Raw genomic sequence first — 14910 nt, 5'->3', positions numbered from 1 at the left:
TCAAAGAAAAGTGTGTCAGCAATGGATTTAGTGGCTCATAAGTGACACATTACTGAGCATTAGCCATTGTGAGCACAATTTTATTTTGTTATTTCATTCTGTTAATTTCAAGCAAGAGAAAAAGCCCATTTTTCTTTTTATATACATTTTGAGTCTGTTCCAATAGATGCTCTGTCTGCTGTTCTGGGGGCAGCCTTTGCTGGTTTCTACCCTTGTTTCTTACTTTCTGTGAGTGTGCGTGTATAGTACTAGCTTTTAGTAGCAGCGGAAACACAAAGGCAGAGGATTTGCCTTGTCTCCTTAACCTTGAGGTCTGGTGATTAGGAAGGCTTCTTTCCCTGTGTCCCCACATGAGAGTGAGTATGCTGTGAATGCCTAAGAACCACTTTCTGTTCAATTTCATTAAGTGACAATTTATGGAAGGAGTTTTGCAGAAATAGGGCCACACTATCAGGATTATTATTGATTGCAGCAGACTTCAGTACCACTCTAAACCAGGCTTGCAAGGTCCATAGTAGGGATGGGAAAGGTTCCTGTGACCTTGGACTTCTCCTGTTTGTTTTATTACTACTTTTTAATGTCTGCTTTTAAGCATTGAAGTGACTTTTAATTTTTCATGGCGATTTTACTTCCTAAAAGTTACAATACCTTTAGGATTAGTGTTTTAGATGATAGTCTCAATGCATCATAGCTTAAACCAGGAGGAGGTTTTAATAATCTACACAAAATTCTGATGTCACACAAGCCAGATCAAAGAGCTACAGGCTTTTAAGTTGGGAGATTTTATTTTTAAAAAATTCCACAAGAAAAAAGACAACAATAAAAATTTATTTGTGGGCATTTACTCTTTTCCACTTGGATATAAAATAAATTTATTAGTTTAAAAGCAAGAATTGCAGTAATGCTTCAGATGGGGCACATATTATATGATGTAATCCCTTCCAATAGACTAAAACAACAATCAGGACACAATCATGATGGAGGGAATGATGTGTCACTGGGTTCCCTTAGCTGATACAGAACATTAATGCAAGGTTTTTATTCCAAGTGCTGCTCAGGGCCCAGCTGTGGTGCAGGAATTGGGAGGTATAAAGGTCAGCATTGGAAGAGAGAAAATGCCCAATTAGACACAGAATCATCCAGGACATAGTTTGACAGCAGAGAAGAATGTAGAGATTCTCTCTGTATGAGTGACCTCCTCCAAGGAGTGAGAAAGAATCTTAGGTGGACTGACAAGGCTCCCAAAGCATTGAAAAAGGAGAAATCGCTTCCAGCTCCTTTGCTTGTGTTGCTGGTGGCCACCCATTGCCTACTGTGATTTCAGAAAGAAGTCAGCACTACTCCCAAGATTGTGTTCCTCTCTTGTAGGTGTTAAAGGCAAAAATGAGCAATGACATCAATACATGTGTCCGAGATAAAGAGTTTATTCTTTTAATGAGACATCATTTACAGTAAAACTCATGTATTGTAAAGAAGTATTTGGAAGAAACAATTTAAGAAGCTAAGAAATTTTGGACATGAGAGGATTTGGAGAATAATACTGGGCACTGTAAGTAGATAGCTTCAGAAAGCCTATTTTATGTTTGCTCAAAAAATCAAAGACATTTTCACATCTTTGTTATAGATTGTTTGCTTAGATTTCATTATATTCCTATAGACTATTAATTATGACAAAATAACAACTAATATCCTCATTTGTATACAGTAATTTCATTCACTTTATGCTAGAAATATTGATTAACAGTTATATGGAAGGGTAAGAAGGAGAGAAGAATAGAAGAAAAATTGAGAGAGGGAGGTTAAGGGGGGGTCAATTATGATTTTTTAAATTGATAAATGCTCTTGATAATTGAGTTAAATGCTTTGGGTAATGTAGAAAGCATCTACTATTGAATATACAAGTCTTAGAAAATGTAGTACATGCAGAATATGAGAGTGACTTGTATGTATTTTATAAAATATAAGGTCATTAGTTTCTGACCCCTCTCAGGTAGAGAGCAAGGGGTCAGAGCTTTCTGTGCATCGGGTTGAATTCCAACTGCTTGTACAGTGCTAGAGAAAGCTGTGGAAACACCAGGGCAAGGTGGATGCTGAGACTTACATGTGTAACAAAGAAAAAGGAAATGGGAGCTTCTGGATTGAGAGCACACATAGCCTCATTGAGAAACTTCTACCTTCAATTCTTCCTTTTTGCTCAACAAAGAAAATTAAAATCAGTAATCCATTGTGCATGAATGTCTTATCATCTCAAGGGAAAAATACTGTACCCTAAGATACTAAGAATTTACATTCCCCATTTTCTGGTATATTTAACAAACATATCACTGGCCCCATAACTGTCATTATTTTCATTAAGAAGGGGAAGCTAAACTCATTTGTTTCATTTGACTCTTTCTACTATATGAATATAGCATCTGTTTTCTTGAAAAATTACATTTATAAAACTCTACAAGAATCTGGCTTAAGTAGAAATCATTACCATATACTCCCTTTGACAACACTACTCCTTCAGTTTCTCCTTAACTGCTAGCTATTATTTAACTTTTGTTCATAGAAGCCTTGTGTGTTAATTTTGACTTCAAACAGACTAGGAAATTATATTTATTGGAAAGGGCTTATGGGAGAATTCTTTTTCTTGAATTATATTATTTTATTTCATTATATTTTACTTGAGAATAAGTTTGATAGTTTTAAAATATAAAAAAGAAGTATCCAAATCTTTTGGACAGCTAATTTTCTTCCAAGAATAAGGTTATGCTCTGGAAAATTTGATTCAGATGTTGAATTTCATCTGGCTAATTACTCATGGGATCATAAAGACACTAGTATGTCCCAATGGATTGTGGACCTGCTGTGAATACAATGAGCCTACATTAAACAGCAGCTGGTCTTAAAAACAAAACAACAACAACACATTAGTCCAGATGAGGACTTGGGATGATTCGTTCTTTCATGGGTCTTTTGGTTTCCCCACCCTTTAAAGCATTTGTGACTTGACCATTGAAACAACATACATTCATTCAATGAAACATTTACAAAAGGCTTTACTTTATACTTGTTCATAAGATGATTCTCTTAAATTGGCAGCCCCTGTGAAATGTCTTAGATAATTCACAAAACATTGATAAACTGACAAAGGTAAGTCTTTCAGAATTCATGAAGCTGGCACTTTCTAATCACCTACCTGATAGATTTGTCTGGAAAAAAAAAGTTCTGGGATAGAATAATAGCTACGGTTTGGCGTCAGTACTGGAGGGTGGTGTGGGCTTCCAAGTTATAGAAGGCTAGAAGATGGGATTATAAACATCTTCCTGTAGATGTAACCAACCATCTTATTAAATAAGAAACTCAGAACCATTGTAAAGAAGAAAGCCAGGAGGTAAGAGCTCAGAGCTAGAACCTTACCCTTCCTCCTGTGGTGGTCCTACCTCTCCGAAAGAGACCTACTTCCTATGTGTTGGTCTTCATATAGTCTTTCTGTTCTGCCTTCTCATTGGTTGCAAGCTCAAACATGTGACTGCCTCGTCACTGCCTGTAAGTACAGCCCTCCAGCTCTTAAAGGTGTATGTCTCCAATGCTGGCTGTATCCCTGAACACACAGAGATCTACCTAGCTCTGTCTATCAAGTGCTGGGATTAAAGACATGTGCTACCACCGCCACGCTCTTGCTATGGCTCTAATAGCTCTGACCCCCGGGCAACTTTATTTATTAACATACAATTAAAATCACATTTCAGTACAAATAAAATACCACCATATCTTCCTTTGAGCAATAGAACTCCAGAACATAGCTTGCCTTCTCCCTGAATCTTGGTGCTATATACCAACTTATAACAATAATGTTTTCTGTTTATTAAAAAATAGAATTACCCATGTTCACAACAGGAAGAAATAATACATTTTTGAGAACATAGATGGCTGTACTGGCTGGTTTTGTGTGTGTCAACTTGACACAATATAGTCACCAGAAAAGAAGGAGCCTTGGTTGAGGAAATGTCACCTTAAGATCCAGCTGTAAGGCATTTCCTCAAGTAGTGATCAATGGTGGAGGGCCCAGCCCATGATAGGTGGTGCCATGCTTGAGCTGGTGGTCCTGGGTTTTCTAAGAAAGCTAGCTGAGCAAGCCAGGGGAAGAAATACAGTAAGCAGCACCCCTTCGTGGCCTCTGCATCAGCTCCTGCCTCCAGGATCCTGCCCTGTTTGAGTTCCTGTCCTGACTTCCTTCAGTGATAAACAGCATTGTCTAAGTGTAAGCCAAATAAACCCTTTCCTCTGCAACTTGATTTTTGGTCATGGCATTTCATCGCAGCAACAGAAATGCCAACTAAGACATACACCAAACCTGATTTGAGAATTAAACATCAGAAATGGGACTGCCAAAAGCACTTGCTACTCTTACAGAGGACCTGGGTTTAGTTCTCACTACCCACATGCAGTTAATCACCATTTCTAACTCCAGCTCCAGAGGACCGGCTACCTACACTTTTCTGCCTAAAGGCACGAGACACATACCTGGTGCACACATAGATACATACATAGATATAGTCAAATGTCCATATACCTAAAATAATAACAATCAAATCTGATATATGTACCAAATCAACACATGGTACTCCATAAATAGATTACTATATGTGTCAATTAAAAATACGAAACATTTATTTTTATTTTTTTGTTTTCAATAAAACCCAACTGCAGTTTCCTCTCCTTCTATTCCTCCAATTCCCCCCATCCCACTTCCCTTTTCCCCCAGATCCACTCCTCCTCCGTTTCCCTTCAGAAAAGAGCAGGCCTCCTAGGAATATCCACTGAACACTGCATAACAAGACAGAATAAGACTAGGCACAAACCCTCATATCAAGGATGGTTGAAGTAACACAATAGGAGGAAAAGGGTCCTGAGAGCAGATGAAAGAGTCCGATACACTCCCACTATTAGGAATCCTGCAAAAAGAAAAAAAACAAGCTAGCAACCATAACATACATGCAGAGGACCGAGCACAGACCAATGTAGGCTCCATGATTGCCAATTCATTCTCTATGAGCACCTATGATCCCTGCTTAGTTGATTTGGTGGGCCATGTTCTCCTGGTGTGCTGAACCTCTCTGGCTCCTACATTTCCTGTGCTTTCATGGGTGTAGGTAACCTCCCTGGGTTGGAATTTTCCTTCTGGTACCTTCTGTAGGGCTGGATTTGTAGATAGCTATTGTTCAAATTTGATTTTACCATGGAATATCTTGTTTTCTCCATGTATGGTGATTGAAAGTTTTGATGGGTATAGTAATCTGAGTTGGAAACTGTGGGATCTTAGAATGTGCAGCACATCTGTCCAGGCCCTTCTGGCTTTGAGAAGTCGGGTATGATCCTAATAGGTCTGCCTTTATATGCTACTTGGCCTTTTTCCTTTAAAGTTTTTAATATTCTTTCTTTGTTCTGAATGTTTAGTGTTTTGATTATTATGTGGCAAGGGGACTATATTTTCTGATTCAATCTATTCGGCATTCTGTAAGCTTCTTGTACCTTAATAGGAATCTCCTTCTTTAGGTTAGAAAAATTTTCTTCTATGATTTTGTTGAAAATAATTTCCTGGGTCTTTGATCTGGGATTCTTCTCCTTCTTCTATTCTTATTATTCTTAGGTTTGGCCTTTTCATAGTGTCCCAGATTTCCTGGATGTTTTGTGTCTGAATTTTTTTAAATTTAATATTGTCTTTGATCCATGTATCTATTTCTTCTATATTATCTCAATGCCTAGATTCTCTCTTCCATCTCGTTATTCTGTTGGTGATGCTTATGTTTACAGTTCCTGCTCACTTACCTAGATTTTTTATTTCTAGAAATCCATTTGTTTGTGTTTTCTTTATTATTTCTATTTTCAGGTCTTGAACAATTTTATTTGTTTTCTTAAACTGCTTATTCATTTTTTCTTTGCTTTCTTTAAGGGCTTAATTCATTTCTTCCTGTTTATGTTTTCCTGGATTTCTTTAAGTGGTTTATTCTTTTTAAGGATCTCAATCATCTTCATAAAGTTAGCTTTAAGGTCTTTTTTTTGTGCTTTTGCTGTGTTGGAATAGTCAAGGCTTGCTGTATTAGGATAGCTAAATTCTGGAGGTGACATGTTGCCTTGGAAGTTATTGATTGTGTTCTTAACTATGGCATCTAGACATCTGGGTCTAGGGTGATTATTGGTGTAGGTAATGATTTCTGATTTTGTCTTTGTTGGATGGGTGTTTTATTGCTTGGTTTCTGTTTCCTCTCTGGTCTTCTGGTCATTGTGGCCTGGGGTAGAGCAGTGAGTCTCCACTCTCATTGGGGGCTGGACTTATGGCAGTAGGTGTAGTCTCTAGTAGAGCAGGGAGTTTCTGCCCCAGTTGGGGGTTGGGAAAGACAATTAGCAGGACAAGGGACTGGGGGTAGTGTGGGTAGGCACTGATAGAGTGACAGACAGGAGAGTTTGGAACCTGGACTTCTGGCAGCCTGTATGGTCTCTGGTAGAGCAGATGATCTCCACCCCATTTGGAGGCTGGGACAGACAGCAGGAGGGCCTGGGGTTGCGGGTGTTGTGGGCAGACACCAACAGAGTTAAAGAGTGCAAGAATTTGGTGCGCAGGCTGCCTAGCTGGACTTCTAGCCATCTGCTTGGTCTCTCAAAAGTAAGTAATGTTTTAAATAAGGAGAAATATGTTTCTGCCCTAATCTCACTGTGCTACACTGGGCATGTCACTTAGCCAACCTGAGCCTCACTTCTCTGATCTATGCAATAAGATGAACAAATCCTGATTCCTTGTGCAATTCCAGACCAGTAGTGGTTAAGTTAAAGTAAATGTCGTTACATTGCTGGTAGAGTTCATGGCAGGAAATCCCACCAGGAAGTTCAAATTTATAAGTGAGTTTGGTCAACTTTATTAGTATGCCAGATGAAACATACTTAACTTTCCAGCTTTCCACACTAGAGAAGAGGAAGGCAAGCCATTTGAGTATATACAGAAATACAAGAGTATCACCTTGTCTGTGTGTGTATGTTTGTATATGTGTATATATGCTTGCATATGTGTACGTGTGTATATGAGTGTGTGTGAATATATATGAGTGTGTGTGAATATCCAATCATGTTACACAGTGGAAAAGTGGAAAGTCCAGAGGTAGACTTCAGCAAATTTATGACCTATGGAGGGTCTTGTCTGAGGAGGCAAGAAATGGAAACTAAAACCTTCATTTAAAAAACCATCAGCTCACTTCAGGCCTGAACAACTGGAGAACTTCATATCTGTATTTGTTAGGAGATTCTTGAATGCTGGGTGCCTTTAAAGAGAGCTAGGTCAGTGAGAAGTGACAAAGGATGTCTTAAGGCTTTCTTAGCTATCCATGACTCAAAGATGGTTTCTCTACTGTGTACATGAGATTTTAGTAAACAAAGCCAGGTTGTTTATAACAGTCATTTAAAACTTAAAGTCCAGATCAAAATAAACAAAAAGCAAATTGAAAACTAAGAAAAAAATTGGATTGCATTGGTATTCTATATTACAACTTTCATAGAAAATAATAGATGCTGATATTAAAACAAGAAATTAGGACTCAAAAAAAAACCCTCAAATGTAAAAATCACAAAGTCAATCCTTCGCCTTCTAATGTAAATATTTAACATTTGGGTTTAGAGTCTTTTTCATATAAAAGTAAAGTTCACAAATATAACTAAAGCCTTTATTTCTATCCAGTTCCTGACATGTTTCAGTTTTTCTGTATCACATACTGTGCAGACAGAAGCAGTCTGTGTTGCAATATGTTCCTTTGTCGTTCACAAAAAATTATCATATTTTGCATTTTTGTATTTTCTGTTTATACTCAGCTTACTTTCTAGATATACCTAAGCTGGTCTGTTACATGCAGATCATTGATTTTTATTGCTATACATTTTTTCAATCTATGCACAAAGCATAATTTATTTTTCCATTTCCCCATTTTCCCATTTCCAATTTTTATTGGACCCAACAAATATCCCTAGTCATGTATTTTTTTTTACTCAGATGTATTTCTCAAAGAAGAAGATGTATGTGGTGGAATTTATATAAATATATATAGAGAGATATACTGCATATTTTTTCACTCATATACATTCCTAAATACTCTCTAAAGTGACAGATTCAAGGATTGTGTACCAATGTGAATTACTGGCTCCTAAAACCTTTTTAAAAATTCTGCATTTTCATATTTAAAAATATAAAAAATTATTACAGTTAATTGTTAAATAGTGTCTTGCTGTTTTAAAACTATTTTTACAGTAGCTTACCATTCTGTCAAATTAGGTGAATATTGTCTCAGATTTTTATTTTTTCTATTAAGTTTCTTTTTTAACTCATTGATTAGGAAGTATCAATTCCTTATGGATACTCTATTTTTCTTTCTTTTTTTTTTACTCTCTCATTTTTTTTTTGTTAAATATTTTATTTTACAATACTGTTTAGTTCTACATAACAGCCATAGATACTCTATTTTTCAATTACATAATTTGTAATGTATTTTATTCAGTTTTTTGGCTTATATTTAAACTTCTTCTCTGGTACTGCAAATGTTTAAATTATTGTATAAGTAATTGTTTTATTTTTTATATTTTGTTTATGTTCTTATTAAAATTGATCATTAAACAAAAGTTACTTATTTCCTATAGGTACTTTTAAATATTCTAAAATTTTGATTTTAATATTTGTTTTTAATTGAAATAGATAAGAGATTTTTGTGACATGGCATACACATTTTATGTATGTATAGATAGTTATTCTAGTGTCTTTTAATGAACAGCAAGATTTTCCTACTGATTTGTAATTGTTTATCTTTAATTATGGCCAACAAGTTCACCTTATCCGTGGATCTTGTTCTTGATGTTGAACCCATTTTCTTTCATTGGATTGTCTTGTTAATGTATCACTAAGAATAAATAAAGTAATATAATTATAATAGATTTTAATCTATTTGTCAAGGCATTATTTTATAAAATAATCTTATATGTCCTTTTTTATTATGTTTTATTTTCTAATAAAATTCCAATAAATAATAATAATAAATAATGTCAGGGCGAATGGGACATTTGACTCAGTGATCTTTAAGGAAAGCTAATTGAGTCTAAGAATGTACTAGATTGGTGACCATCTCTTTCTCTACATGGAATTACAAATTTTAGCATATTTTAACAAAAGGACTAATAACAGCACAGTGTAGCAAGCACAGATAAACTAGAAGAAGCACTCTTCTGGCCTGTAGCCTGTAGCAATGCATCATTGATTTTTTGCCTCCTCAGATGAGGGCCGCCACTGAACTCAGAGGCACTTTTTGACCTTGAAGGGAAAGCATCAGACAAACATCTCAGTCAGCCTGCAATGGCGCTACAGGAGAGAAGATTTGGTATAAACAAATGCCCTTCTCTCTCATTTTCTTCCAGTCTCCTACTGTCCATTTCCTGAACCCAGAAGGAAACAGGAGAAAAGAAAGATTTCTAAAGTGTACAACTCATCTGCTCTACTTGTGTTCTAAGAATGAAATAGAAAACAAAGAAGTTTCTCTACAGGATAAACAGAGATACACAAAGGTTCTACCATGGAGAAAAACTACCTTAACATCTGAGGGTTGCCTAGACACTGAACATGGAAAGACAGTAATATTTAGTGTTCTCTGATCCCTCAATTCAAAATGTGAACTCATGCATCCTTATAACTTTTCAATGTATAAAGAGTATGTGGAGAATTGCTATACTGTTGCTTTTATCAGTATCTGAGTTTTTCTTTAATAAAAGTCAGAAAAATTGCAGTTTATGGTGATCACATGATAAGGGTGGCCTGACATGACACAATTGACCCAGTGAACCCTTTTGTGTAGCTACACAGCTTACAAAGAGTCTTAGGAATTTCCCAGTTTGGGCTTGATTTTGATATATCTAGTATCTCAGCATCACCCTTTCCCTCTTCTCCCTTTCCTCTCCTGTTTTGTGTGTGTGTGTGTGTGTGTGTGTGTGTGTGTGGTTTTGGTGTATAATAAAAGACCTGGAAAGCACAAGACTAGATAAGAGTGAAGGATAGAAGGGAAGAGAATATTCCATCCTTGACAATATTCCATCCTTGGAGCAAAGAGTAAAGAGTAAAATGATTTATCATTTCATCTTTGGAGCAAAGAATAAAATGATTTATCATTTTCTACTCATAGATCTATTGAATAAAGCACAAATCATAAACCTACTAAAATAATAAATACTACTAAAATAATAATGCAATAAAATATAAAAATAAAGTAACAAAAATAATACCAAATAATCATAAACCTAATGAAAGAGACAGTTGGTCTAGATGTAATCAAGGAGAAATGGGTCTCTCTAACAGTATGGGATGGGGCTGCTGTGGAGCACAGGATTAGCTCTCCAATTCCAATGGTATTAGAGAGGAAAAGGAAAATCCCTTGGACTATTCTTCACAGTGTGAAGATAACTTTTCTTCCCAAATGGATGGATTATGTAAATATGGCAGTCTGTACTATTTCTCACTGATTCATTTCTTTGGTTCTTGAACTCACACTCAGCCCAGGGCAGGTTACATTACTATCTGATTGTCCTTACTATCCTTACTGCAAGCACACAATTTTATAATCAGCACTCATGTGATTCCTTAATGTTCCTATGTGTTTCTTTGAGATGCATATGTAATTATTTTCTCTGAGTTTCCTCTGTTTCCCCTGATCATTCACAGCCTCTTGGCCTTGCTTCAGTCTCATGACTATGCTCCGGGTTTGCTTGGGTTAGTATTTTGTTTGTTGTTTCTGTCTTCATGTTAAGAAATCATAGGATTTATTGGATTTAGGCTGATATTAGTATTGATTTCTCATTTTTCTCTTTGTTTCACAGCATTCATATGAGTGACAAATTGTTTGAATTTCCCATGGAATAAAATAAGAAAGAGATGTTTGGGTCTGGAGATGTATCTGATTGGACGTATGCTTTCCTAACATGCACAGGCCCTGGTTTCAAAAGCCAAGAATGAGGGAGAGAGGGAGGGAGGGAGGGAGGGAGGGGAGGAGGAAGGGAAAGAGGGAGGGAGGGAGGGGAGGACAAGAAGAAGAGGAGGTTGTTTTCCTAAGAGGCAACATGTTGGAAATAAGTAAGGCTTAGGGTACTGTGTCCATGATAGCACCTGTGCCTCGTATCACCCAGCTCTAGTACCACGAGGAAAACACAAATGGAAAGAAGGAAAGAACTGAATTCTGCTATCAAAAGACCTTACTTTCAACTATTTTATACAACTTAATGAGTAAATGTTTGACATTAACTAAGTTTTCTATTTTCTGTAGGGAAAAGGAGGAGCAGGGTGGGGAGCAGGAGGGAGAGCGGGTGGAAGAAGAGGAAGATTGTATCTATGGAGATCAGTTTGCAAACCTTGATGCTCAAATTGCCGAGTGGTATTTATGGAACCACACTGTGTCAGAATATCTTCCAGGTTGGCAGACATATTGTGGTAGAAGAACAGAAATAAACTGAAACCAACACAAGAAACCCAAGATAATTCCTTAGAGTGATAACTATAAAATAAGCTGCTTAGCAGAGGTGCTGGCAGTGGTTTCTAAGATAAACGTGCTGAGTTGTTTTGTTGGTCCTCAGGGTCCTGTAAGTGTTTAAATTAATTCTACCTGTGGAAAGTTGAAACAGATCATACACAAATCAGAGATGGCTACACAGTCAAGAGCACTGGCTGCTCTTGCAGAGGACGCAAGTTCAGTCTCCGGCACCCACACAATGCTAACAACTATAACTACAGTTTCAGGGAATCTGTCACCCTCTTTGGGCCTCCACAGGTACCAGGCATGGACATGGTGCATATACATACTGTAAAGGCAAAATATTCACAGACATAAAACAAAAATAAATAAATAAGTACCCCCACATCCGGTCATCAATACTTTCTTAATATTCTTTAGAGCTGGCCTAGCAGCACTGACTCTGCACCTCCAAAAGCAATGCTCTGTTGACTCTTAAGTGGCTGCTGTTCCTTTCACTGACATCCTGTTCCCCACATCCACAGGGCCTCCTTCTTACTAGGCTACTGCTTCACCTGGCCCAGTCGCCTGTAGCTAGGGTTTTCCTGCCTTACCACAGTCAGGACAAATCTTTACCTGCCAGGCCCACAGCCGCTCAGACCCAACCAAGTTAACACAGAGACTTATATTGCTTACAAACTGTATGGCCGTGGCAGGCTTCTTGCTAACTGTTCTTATAGCTTAAATTAATCCATTTCCATAAATCTATACCTTGCCACGTGGCTGGTGGCTTACCGGCGTCTTCACATGTTGCTGGTCATGGCGGCATCTGGCAGTGTCTCTCTGCCTCAGCCTTCCGCTTCCCAGAATTCTCCTCTCTCCTTGTCCCACCTACTTCCTGCCTGGCCACTGGCCAATCAGTGTTTTATTTATTGACCAATCAGAGCAATTTGACATACAGACCATCCCACAGCAGTTGCCACACATTCCTAATTATCAGGCCTACTGTAAAGGGCCAACCACTAGCATAACAGGATTTCAGAAATACCATCTTATTTCTTTACTCACTAATGTGTCATGCTACATGAAGATAATCAGTAAAAATATTCAAACCATTGGAAGTTATGAAATAACAGAGGTTGATCAAATAAATACAATAATTGTTGAAATCTTTGACAACAGTCCTTTTCATTTTTAAATCCATTCATAGCTTGGTGTTATTGGCGTTGTTTGTGGCAGACTCTGAAGCATCTGTAGTATTTTTTATTGAAAAACTATTTTCCTACAGTATATTTTGATCATGCTTCTTTTCTCCTTCCCCAGTTCATCTCAAACCCTCTCCACCTCCCTACCTACTCAACTTATGTTCTTTCTCTCTCTTAAAAATAAACAAGTAAACAAGTAAAAAATGCACACATGTACACAAAAACAAAACAGGAAATCAAATTAAAGAAGCAAAAGACCAATATGGCAAGAAGTGCCCAAACAAAACAAATACGAGTCCTTGGAGACCAACCAAAGTTGCCTTCTGTAGACTACTGTGCAGTCCAATTAGGCTGATCTCAATTTTAAGTGCAGGAGACAGGCCTGCTATTCGTTGCCTCTTTTGTGAAGCTATGATGGATCGGTGAGTGTTGAGCTAGTAAGATTTCCAGGAAAGGAAGCTACAAAATGCTGTCCTCAGCAGACTGCTAACTAATAAATAGATGCCAAGTCTTAAAACCAGCCGCGGCTAGTCGCAGAAATGAGTCAGGTTCTGCTACAGCACTAAACACATTTCACTGTGCAGCTTCTTCTGGACAGCTGCCAGGATTTAGTGTCCATACGGTTGGAATGAGAAGTGAAGCAGGAGCTCCTTGTCTGTACAAACAGGCACAGTTGTAAGAGCAAGAAGTCGTAAGAGAAAAACACAGGTGGAGGAAAAACTAGAGTGCGACCCAGAAGAAAGTCCTGATACACTAGGCTCTGATAATAGCTTACATCTTTCACCAATTCCAGTATTAAAATAACTAGTATATTTAAATATTATCTAGGGCGGTAAATTTCCATTCCTCTCCTCTTGACAATTGTCTGTATCCTTTTTGGTTTTTCATAACCTTCTGTGGTTCTGTTTCACCATGGACTCATCTCATCTGTTGTTTGCTCTTCATCCTCATCCTATACTCAGTGCCCATTAGCCTATAGCATCATTTGTAAACAAGTTCTATATTTTCCTTATTCTACCACATCCCTCAAAACAAGAGCACAGACATGCTCTAAAGTGGGGGATGGTTCCCACCTGGTATTGTCTGTTTCTGTATCCAGAGCAATTCATCCCACACATTTCTAAATAATTACTGTTCATCCGTTATATATCTATGACAAAAATTAAATAGAGGCCATGAATTTGAAGAAGCAAAGTAGGTTCAGGGGAAGGTTTGGAGAATGAAAGGGAAGGGGAAAAATGATACAATTTTTTTTTTAATTTTAAAAAGAAAAAGTATAACTTTTTGCTATGGTAATGTGAACATGTATATTTATTCTATTCCATTTACTTGTGATATATTCATATTCAACATAGAGAGTTCTGGGCTGGCTGTGACTGCATAGTGAGACACTGTCTCAAAATAAAAAAAAAAAGAACCCTGGAATACTCAGTCATAAATGGAGGGTGTTCATTAAACCCCTCCCTCCCCTCAGGGCCCATGGAACTCTGCAGAGGAGGAGGCAGAAAGATTGTACGAGCCATTGGAATGGAAGGCATCAGGGAAACAAGGCTTTCTAACCATAATGGGACTGATACACATGTAATCTCACAGAGACTGTGGCAGCATGCTCCAAACCTGCACAGGTCGAAGCCAGATGGGGTCCCAGTGCTGAGAGGAGAAGTGGACTATAAGCCCCTATCCCAAACCTAGAAGCTATCTCCAATTGTGAGTGGTTTGCAAATCAAATATTAGTTTTCTTCAAGGGCATTTTCACTGGGTATACAAACCACATTGTAGCACAGGCCCCATGCCCAGCAGGAGATGGCCAACACAAAACAAACTCTTTCTCACAGTATTTTGTTTGCCCTCCACTTTTTCTTCCCTTCCAGACCTTTTGCTTATATATTATGGTTTGCAGTTTTGTTTTCATGGGTTTTTTTTCTGTGTGCAAATGTGTGTGACTTGGTGTCAATGTGTTTTTCATATGCTTCTTTTTGGCTTTTTCTTTCCTCTTTTTGTTTGTTTTGCCCTATTATTGTTTGTTTTCATTTTATGTTATTATTGTTTTTTTAGATGCTTGTTTATATTATAATGAGAGAGAGAGAAAAAGGGTGTGGCTTTTGGAAAGTGGTGAGGGGTCAGGAGGAGTTGGAGAATGTGAACCTCTCATCAGAAAATGTTGTATAAAAGTTGTCTTCAACAAAAACAAAAACATG

This window comes from Peromyscus leucopus, chromosome 2 (assembly GCF_004664715.2).
Source record: "Peromyscus leucopus breed LL Stock chromosome 2, UCI_PerLeu_2.1, whole genome shotgun sequence".
In the NCBI taxonomy this organism is placed as follows: Eukaryota; Metazoa; Chordata; class Mammalia; order Rodentia; family Cricetidae; genus Peromyscus; species Peromyscus leucopus.
Note: the sequence above shows the minus strand (reverse complement) of the source record.